This window comes from Malania oleifera, chromosome 11, assembly GCF_029873635.1.
Source record: "Malania oleifera isolate guangnan ecotype guangnan chromosome 11, ASM2987363v1, whole genome shotgun sequence".
Lineage (NCBI taxonomy): Eukaryota > Viridiplantae > Streptophyta > Magnoliopsida > Santalales > Ximeniaceae > Malania > Malania oleifera.
In genome coordinates this window covers 52,364,531-52,373,307 of record NC_080427.1, presented here as the reverse complement: position 1 = coordinate 52,373,307, position 8,777 = coordinate 52,364,531, and the positions used below count along the sequence as shown (strand labels likewise).

The following is an 8,777-nucleotide window of genomic DNA, read 5'->3' as shown; positions in this document are numbered from 1 at the left end:
TGTAAGTTAGGCACAACTCTTTTTTAGAAGATAAGATAAGGGAGTGATGACTCAAATGGTTCGGGCACTTGCAACGTAGGCAACATAGTGCACTAGTGAGGAAGAGTGATTTAGTTAATGTAAGAGGTAGTAGAAGGAAGAGGGGTAGTCCTAAAATAACTTGGAATGAGATAGTCAGTGAGGATTTAATAGCCCTGAATTTGTCGAACGAAATTGTCCATGCTCGCGTAAATTGGCGGAGAAGGATTCATGTAGCTGATCCCACCTAGTGGGACTTAAGGCTTTGTTTGTTGTATATCCCTGAACATAAGTGTGAATGTGACCCCAATTTTGATGTAAGAGACCTCTCCTAGGTGCACCTCTTCCTATTTACCTAATATCCCTTCTACCTCTTCTGCATTTTGTTGGCAAGAGACTTGAAGGAATTCAAAGGAGGTTTCTTTGGGGGAGTTTGGGTGGGGGGGGGGGGGGGGACTTCAAGTCCCACCTTGTCAAATGGGGCATGGTCATTGGTGAAGTAACCCATTCGTTCAGGAGGCTTGGGTTTGAAGTCCCTCCACTTTTTTAGTAAAGCTCTTCTAGGGAAATGGTTATGGAGGTTCATGATAGAGAAAGATAATCTTTGGTGGGAAATCATTGCTGTGAAATATGGGCTTGAACATAATGATTGGACCTCCCAGGCTGGCAGAGGACCACATAGTGTAGGGGTGTGGACATTCATTAGGAAAGGCTGGAATGATTTTTTTTTTTTCTTGTTTTGGATTTCATATGGGGAATGGGGACACCATTTGTTTTTGGCATGATGTGTGCTGTGACCAGAAGGCCCTTAGTGCCTTGTTTCTAGCCACTTACCACTTGTCTTGTGAGTCTGTGACAAAGATGCCTGCATTAATCAACACCTTCAAACCTTAGATTAGGTGCTCTTTTGGAACATTCCCTTCCTTGGAAATGTGGAACATTGGGAACTCCATCAGCTGACTGTCTTCTACGATAATCTTTACACTTATGGCACCAAAATGATACAAATCATCCAATTTTGACCATAGAAAAAAGGGGGGGGTCTTCACTGTTAGATCTTTTTATAGGAATCTCTTTCCCTTGGTGTCAAACAACAATAATTCTCCTTGGACACAAATTTGGAAGACAGTTGCCCTGGTAAAAGTTGCCTTTGTCGCTTGGGAGGCGACAGGTGCAAAGATATTGACTTTGGATAACTTGCGAAGAAGGGGGCTGTTCGTCGCCAATAGACCCCTTTGCATGGTTGATGTAGAATCAATTGAGCAAATCCTCCTTCAATGCCCTTGGACCAGGAATCTTTGGATTATAGCTCTAACTTCAATTGAAAAGTGGTGGGTTATTGCCAACCCTTTGGGAGGGGAAGTCTAGGCTTGGAGAGGGATTCATGCAACAGAGGAGAAGGGAAAGGCTTTGACTCTTTTTCCTCTTGCAATTTTTTGGTGCATTTTGAAAGAGAGGGATAGGAGAGTGTTTAAAAACTCAATCCAGCACTCCAGATCAGCAAAAAGCAATGGTTTACTATGTGAAAACTAAGGTGTAATCCCAAGAGGGGGGGAGGGTGAATTGGGGTTTTAAAAGTTTCTTTTAACTCTTTTTACAAATTCACAGCTTTTTGTAAGTTTATTAAATCACACAAATATGATAATTTCAATATCAGCTAGATACCAAGATTCTCTTTTTAAAATTTTATGAATGAGTAAATTAACTTGAACTTTCAGCAATGTCAACAAACACTCAATCAACCAATCACAAGTTTACTTAACCAATATAAGAGTTGTAGTAGCACTTCATCGATTCAGCGTTTGAATAACTCAAAGTAGAGTTTGATAAAAGCCCTGTATTAATGAATTTTATGCACTTCCCTTTTAACCAAGGTTTCCTCAAATGATTAATCAACGTACTCCCTTTAAGGTTTCCGCAAAAGATCAATCAACGTACTCTCTTTCATTAAAAGTTTCTCAATCTCAATATTTCAGCTTCCTGCACTTGGATACACAACCACACAATTTATATATATATGCAGAAATTTAAGGAGTAAGGGTAGAGAGTGAGACCGAGCTTTTACGAGTTTCGGTTATACCCGCCTACGTCCTTGCCTTAGGCAACACCACCTGAGGATTCCACTATAATGCTCCTTTGCGGGTAGAGCAAACCGTTACAATCCCTCCTTCAATTAGGGTGGAGCCACCTCTCCAAGCGATACCCCACATTGTGTTGTGTATCATGTTTACGCTTGAATTGCTAGGGACTAGCAATCAGATGGTTGGGATTTGTGATAATAGTCTAAAAATTCAGTATTTTTATACACTTCATAAGACTTTATTACACTTCCATTATATTAATACTCATACTTTTGGTCAAAATAGAAACTCATGTCACAACTTTAATTTGTATTGACTTTAATTGTAAAAATAAGACTATGCATACATGTTTAGGTTGTCTTGAGTATTATTCATAAAATATAGTATTTATGTAGTGTATTTGTTGTGTGCAAATGGAAAAAAATGTGTGAAAGAAAAGTCAACAATTTCAGCTTGCTTACCTACTGCACAATAGTCAATATTTTGAACATATATGAAGTTATAGATCTCCAAATGAGCTGATATTTTATATATAGAAAGACAAGACATATATCTACAACTTTTATCTTTTTAATAAATTCAAATTCGGTGTGCATGTAGGTGAAATGTAGCTATCAATCTGCGTGAAGACAAGTCAACAATGTTGGCTGCGTACAGCTTGCTATTTTGGACATAGCTGGAGCTGCAAACCTTGAATGAAGATGAAATTTGATATCTGAATGCCCAAGACATTGGGTTACAACTTTCATGTTTTGATCAATTCCCAATTCCATGTGTAAAGGGGTAAAAATGGAGCAATCTTGTGGAAGTTGATAAAATTTCAGCTTGTGTTCAAACTTGTGTTCACACTTGCATAAGGTGCTTGTGATGCCTATAAAAGGAAACCTTGGGAGAGCTCTAGGGACACAAAAATTTTGACCATTATTCTCCCAAAATTGTTGTAGAACTTCTCTCTCAAGTTTGTGAGATGAATTGTAAGTTAGGCTAGAGTTCTTAACAAGGCTAGAGATGAACCTCTATGTGTAGTATTTCTACGTCTTTGTTTTGATTCAAATTGGAGTTTAATAAATGTAATATTTTTTTATTATGTATGAAGTTCTCTATCATTTTTAGTTTCAATTAAACCAAAGATTATGGTTTTCAAGTTCGTATAAATTCAGTCATGCTTTCTTTATGCGATTTCTTTTTAATCTTAGTTTTATTTTATAGGTTGATCTTTTACTGCAATATTGTCAGTAGATATATTGTCGATTTTGGATAACCTATAAGATAACATCTTCTTGTTCTCAAGGAAAAAGAGTTTTATGCATATTAAATACATTTGCTTATCATTTGTTCTTCAAAGAAATACTTTCTGATTGAAGGTTTGGGATGTGAAACTTTCAGTTGAGTTATAAAATTGAATCAAAATAGTAAATAGATTTACGAAGCATAGAAGGGATTCTCAACGCCTTGTTAACCTTAATACTTGATTCTCTTCAACTTATTTTGTTGTAAACGCTTCCTCATGGGATCGACACCTCAATCTATACTTCAATAACTGCTAGTATATTTTGAGCGTAATCAAAATTTGGCACCGTTGCCAGGGAAGCCATATCAACAAGAAAGGTTTGTACTTCAAAGGTAAAGTTATTTTTTTCCTTTTTTCTTTTCTTTTAATGGAAGGCCGAGCCTCCTACTTTTACTTGTAAGTTATCACGTCTCTTATTTTTCCATTGTTAATATTAATCTTATGGACGGTTAAGCCACCTATTTCTTATTATTGTTATTATTATTATTATTCTTATTGTGTGGTCGGCTGAGCCGCCTTTTATTATTTTTCTTTTCTCTTGTATGGATGGCTATGCTTCCTAGCTTCATTTTAATCTCTTGTTAAAGTTCTTTATACTATATTTTTATTTTTATTTTTTTTATAGTTTATGTTCTAAAAAAAAAAAGAAAAAAAAAAGAGAAGAAGGAATTTCCCTTTGTTTTGGGTGTATGTTTTGGCAGAGAACCGAGCGTGGAAGACTTGTGAGAAGAGTTGAAATTGAGCAGCAACCAAGCCCCACTGCTAGTGAGACCTCATCTGATTCTTGGTCAAGCATAACATTGTCTGACACACCCGCTACCATGAATCAACTTGAGCCTAATCCTGCACGGTCCTTGAAGGACTACTTGCACCCAACCCGTACAGCCACTCCATCATGTATTATGTTTCCCGCAAACACTCTACAACTAGATTTCAAACCGGGCATGATCCAACTCCTACCCACCTTTCATGGATTAGAAAGTGAAAATCCATATGTACATGTTAGGGAATTTGAGGAGGTAGTGGCCACTTTTTATAGCCAACCCAATGCCATAGATTCTATTAGACTAAAATTTTTCCCATTCTCTCTAAAAGATAGAGCAAAGAGTTGGTTATACTCTCTCAGGCCGAGATCCATAGGTACATGGGCGGAAATGATTGAAGCTTTCTTTAATAAATATTTCCCGCACCATAAGACCAATAATTTGAAAAGACAGATTTCACCCTTTGCCCAAAAAGATAGTGAAACCCTATACCAAGCATGGGAAAGGTTTAAAGAATTGTTAAATTTGTGCCCACACCATGGGTATGAGAATTGGCGCCTAGTTAGCTGTTTTTATAAAGGACTCACAATTAGGGAGCGCCAATTCGTGGAGATGATGTGCAATGGAGAGTTTCTCCAAAAAGATCCTAATGAAGCAATTGAATTCTTGATTGGCCTACCTGAGAAAGTTCACACCTGGACTGAACCCAATGCTACTGATAACACCAATAGGTCAAAACCTAGTGGTGTCTACTATCTACGAGAAGAAGATCACCTCAAGGCCCAATTGAATCTTGTCACAAAGAAACTTGAAGCCTTGGAAAGTAGAGATAGTCGGCCCATGCAAACAGTCGCTAGAGTGGAATCTCAAGTCACTTGCTTTGTCTGTGGAGAAGTGGACCACCCAGCTCAAGAATGTCCCACCTATGGAGAGATGCGAGGTATGTATGAAGAACAATGTAATGCACTTGGAATGTTTCAAAAGCCATACTCTCCATACTCCAACACTTACAACCCTGGCTGAAGAAACCATCCCAATTTTAGTTGGAAGTCTAAATCCAATTAGTGTGCACCATCCAACCACAACAATTGGAAACCTGAGGCACCATCACAACGATCTTATCCTCCACCTCAATATAATGCTCCACCTACAAGATCTTCTTTGGAAGACACTTTACATGCATTTATGTAGGCGCAGAATAAGACGAACAAAAAATTTGAATCTGTCCTGACACAAGTTGTGGAAGAAAACAAGGAGATAAAAAGTCAAATCACTAGATTAACTAGTTTTCTGACAATCCAAGAGCGAGGTAAATTTCCTTCGCAACCTTAGTCAAATCCAAAAGGGCAACATATGGCTGAAACTTCAACTAGAGAGGAGCAAAATATTAAAGGGGTCATGCCATTATGACTCGAAGTGGCAAAACTTTAGACGGATCAACTCTGCCAAACAACAAAAGCACTACTCTTGGAGATGCTTCTCCACTTGAGCCTGAGAAGAAGTTTCTAGTACAGGTGCCATTTCCCCAAGCTCTTCGAACGGGAAAATTATCGGAAAATCAAGGTGAGATTCTTGAACACCTCACACAAGTTAAAGTAAACTTGCCTTTGTTAAATGTGATCAAACAGGTACCAGCTTATGCAAAGGTAATCAAGGATTTGTGCACCATGAAGAAAAAGCACAATGTCAAGAAGATGACATTCTTGACCGAGCAGGTAAGCGCGGTGATAGAGCAGAAAACTCCACCAAAATACAAAGATCCAGGATGTCCCACAATCACCTGCCACATAGGGACAAACGAGTTTAGCCAAGCTCTACTAGATCTGGGTGCAAGCGTCAATTTAATGCCTTACTCAGTGTATCTACACCTGGGACTTGGAGAGATTAAGCCTACTTCTGTGGTATTGCAACTGGCCGATCGTTCTGTGCGACGACGAAGGGGGATAGAGGAAGGTTTTTTTCTCCAAGTTGATAAATTCTACAATCCCGTTGACTTTTTGGTCCTGGATACTCAATCAGGGGTTGACATGGAGTCAAAAATCCCGTTGATCTTAGGAAGACCATTGTTGGCTACTGCAAATGCTTTGATCAACTGTAGGAATGACCTCATGAAGCTATCATTTGGGAACATGACTCTTGAAGTTAATGTTTTCAATGATGGAAAGCAACCACGAGACGAGAATGAGTGCTATCAAACCTACCTGATAGACACACTTGTTCAGGAGGAAGTACACTTGCATAAAGATTTTGAATCCTTAAATTACCTCCTCCATAACTCCAACTTTGATCCATTGCTATTTCCTGTAAATACTATTAATATTTCTGCTGATTTTGATGAAAAACATGATAAGTAATTGAAATATTGGCAACCACGCTTTGAAGAGTTGCCAAGTGATAGAGAAAAGCTGAAACCCTCGACCTTGGAAGCACCAAAATTTGAACTTTCCTCACTGCCCAAGGGTTTGAAGCATGCATTCTTAGGAGCAGGTGATACTTTTCCTGTCATTATTTCTTCTGAACTTAGTGCTGAACAGGATGAAAAATTGATAAATTTGTTAAGAGAACATAAATCTGCACTAGGTTGGGTCATAACTGACATTAAAGGTATTTCCCCATTGATATGTTCCCATAAGATCCATTTAGAGGAAGGAGCTCAACCCCGTAGAGACCCCCAAAGAAGACTAAATCCTACAATGAAAGAAGTTGTTAAGAAAAAGAAGTCTTAAAATTATTAGATGCTAGTATAATCTAATCCAATATCTGATAGTCAATGAATGAGTCCAACACAGGTAGTTCCTAAGAAATCAGGGGTGACTGTGGTGGAAAATGAGGATGGAGTATCTATTCCAACTAGGGTAGTGACTAGGTGGCGAATGTGCATCGACTATAGAAAATTAAATTCTGCCACCCGGAAAGACCACTTTCCATTGCCTTTTATTGACCAAATCTTAGAGCGAGTAGCTGGTCATCCCTTCTATTGCTTTCTTGATGGATATTCAGGATATTATCAAATAGAGATAGCTATAGAAGATCAGGATAAGACCACTTTTACATGTCCTTTTGGTACTTTTGCTTTTCGTAGGATGCCATTTGGTTTATGTAATGCGCCTGCTACTTTTCAGCGTTGTATGATGAGCATATTTTCTGATATGGTTGAAAAATGAATGGAAATTTTTATGGATGATTTGACTATTTTTGGTAATTCCTTTGACTCATGTCTGCTTAACTTGAAAACTGTTTTGAGTAGGTGTGAAGAAAAAGGACTTGTGTTGAACTGGAAAAAATGTCATTTCATGGTGCCTTCAGGGATCGTCTTAGGGCACATTGTGTCTAAAAAAGGTATAGAGGTTGACAAGGCCAAAATCGAATTAATCTCTCAACTACCTTCTCCTAAAACGGTAAGAGATGTCCGATCATTTTTGGGACATGCTGGCTTCTACAGGAGGTTTATACAAAATTTCTCCATTATTTCACGACCATTTTGTAACCTCTTGTTGAAAGATGTGGAGTTCAACTGGACTTCAGAGTGCGAAGAAGCATTTCGAATGCTCGTTGGCAAACTCACCACTGCTCCTATCATACAGTCACCAGATTGGACATTGCCATTTGAAATAATGTGTGACGCTAGCAATTATGCCATTGGAGCTGTCCTAGGGCAACGAAGGGAGGGGAAGCCCTTTGTTGTTTATTATGGTAGTCGAACCTTAAATGGTGCTCAAATAAATTATTCTACTACTGAAAAGGAACTACTAGCAGTTGTTTGTGCTTTAGAAAAATTCCGTTCGTATTTGATTGGTTCACCTATTACAGTGTTTACTGACCATGCAGCCCTTAAGTACCTTCCGTCTAAGAAGGATGCTAAGGCTCGTTTGATTAAGTGGATTTTACTCTTGCAGGAATTTGATCTTACAATCAATAATAAGAAAGGTGTGGAAAATGTCGTGGCTGATTATTTATCTCGCCTTGAGTTCAATGACTCTGCTGAAGGACCACCCATTCGATATGACTTCCCTGATGAACACCTATTTGCCATTAGTCAAATGCCATGGTATGCTCACATTGTCAACTACTTGGTTTCTGGTGAAATTCCATCCAATTGGAGCGCACAAAATAAACGTAAGTTCTTGGTCGAGGTAAGAAATTTTTATTGGGATGATCCTTATTTGTTTAAGTATTGCCCTGACCAAATCATGAGAAGATGCATTCCAGAAACTGCAGTAATGAGTGTCTTGAACTTTTGTCATTCAGAGGCTTGTGGTGGTCATTTCTCTATGGAAAAGACCGCTGCAAAAATTTTACAGTGTGGTCTTTATTGGCCCACTTTGTTCAAAGATACTAATGCTTTTTGTTGTTCTTGTGAAAATGCCAGAAGTTGGGAGCACTAACCCGACTTCACATGATGCCCCTTAACCCTATTCTTGTCATTGAAATATTTGATTGTTGGGGTATTGATTTTATGGGTCCTTTTCCTTCTTCTTTTGGCTATCTTTATATTCTTCTTGCTGTTGACTACGTGTCCAAATGGATTGAGGCCGTGCCTTGTCGTACTAATGATGACACTGTTGTGATCAAATTTTTGAAAGAGAATATATTGTCTAGGTATGGTACGCCACGTGTCATCAT

General features: G+C 38.4%; 1 non-coding gene and 1 pseudogene across 1 annotated transcript; one reads left to right on the top strand and one right to left on the bottom strand.

Annotated features, from left to right (window-relative positions):
- Positions 1-4,592: 4,592 nt before the first annotated feature.
- Positions 4,593-4,699, bottom strand: LOC131143658 (small nucleolar RNA R71). The gene has a single exon (XR_009133640.1). It is a non-coding gene; the product is annotated as a small nucleolar RNA R71 (small nucleolar RNA).
- An 861-nt stretch (positions 4,700-5,560) lies between these two features.
- On the top strand, positions 5,561-8,531 carry LOC131167530 (uncharacterized; annotated as a pseudogene).
- Positions 8,532-8,777: the final 246 nt, after the last annotated feature.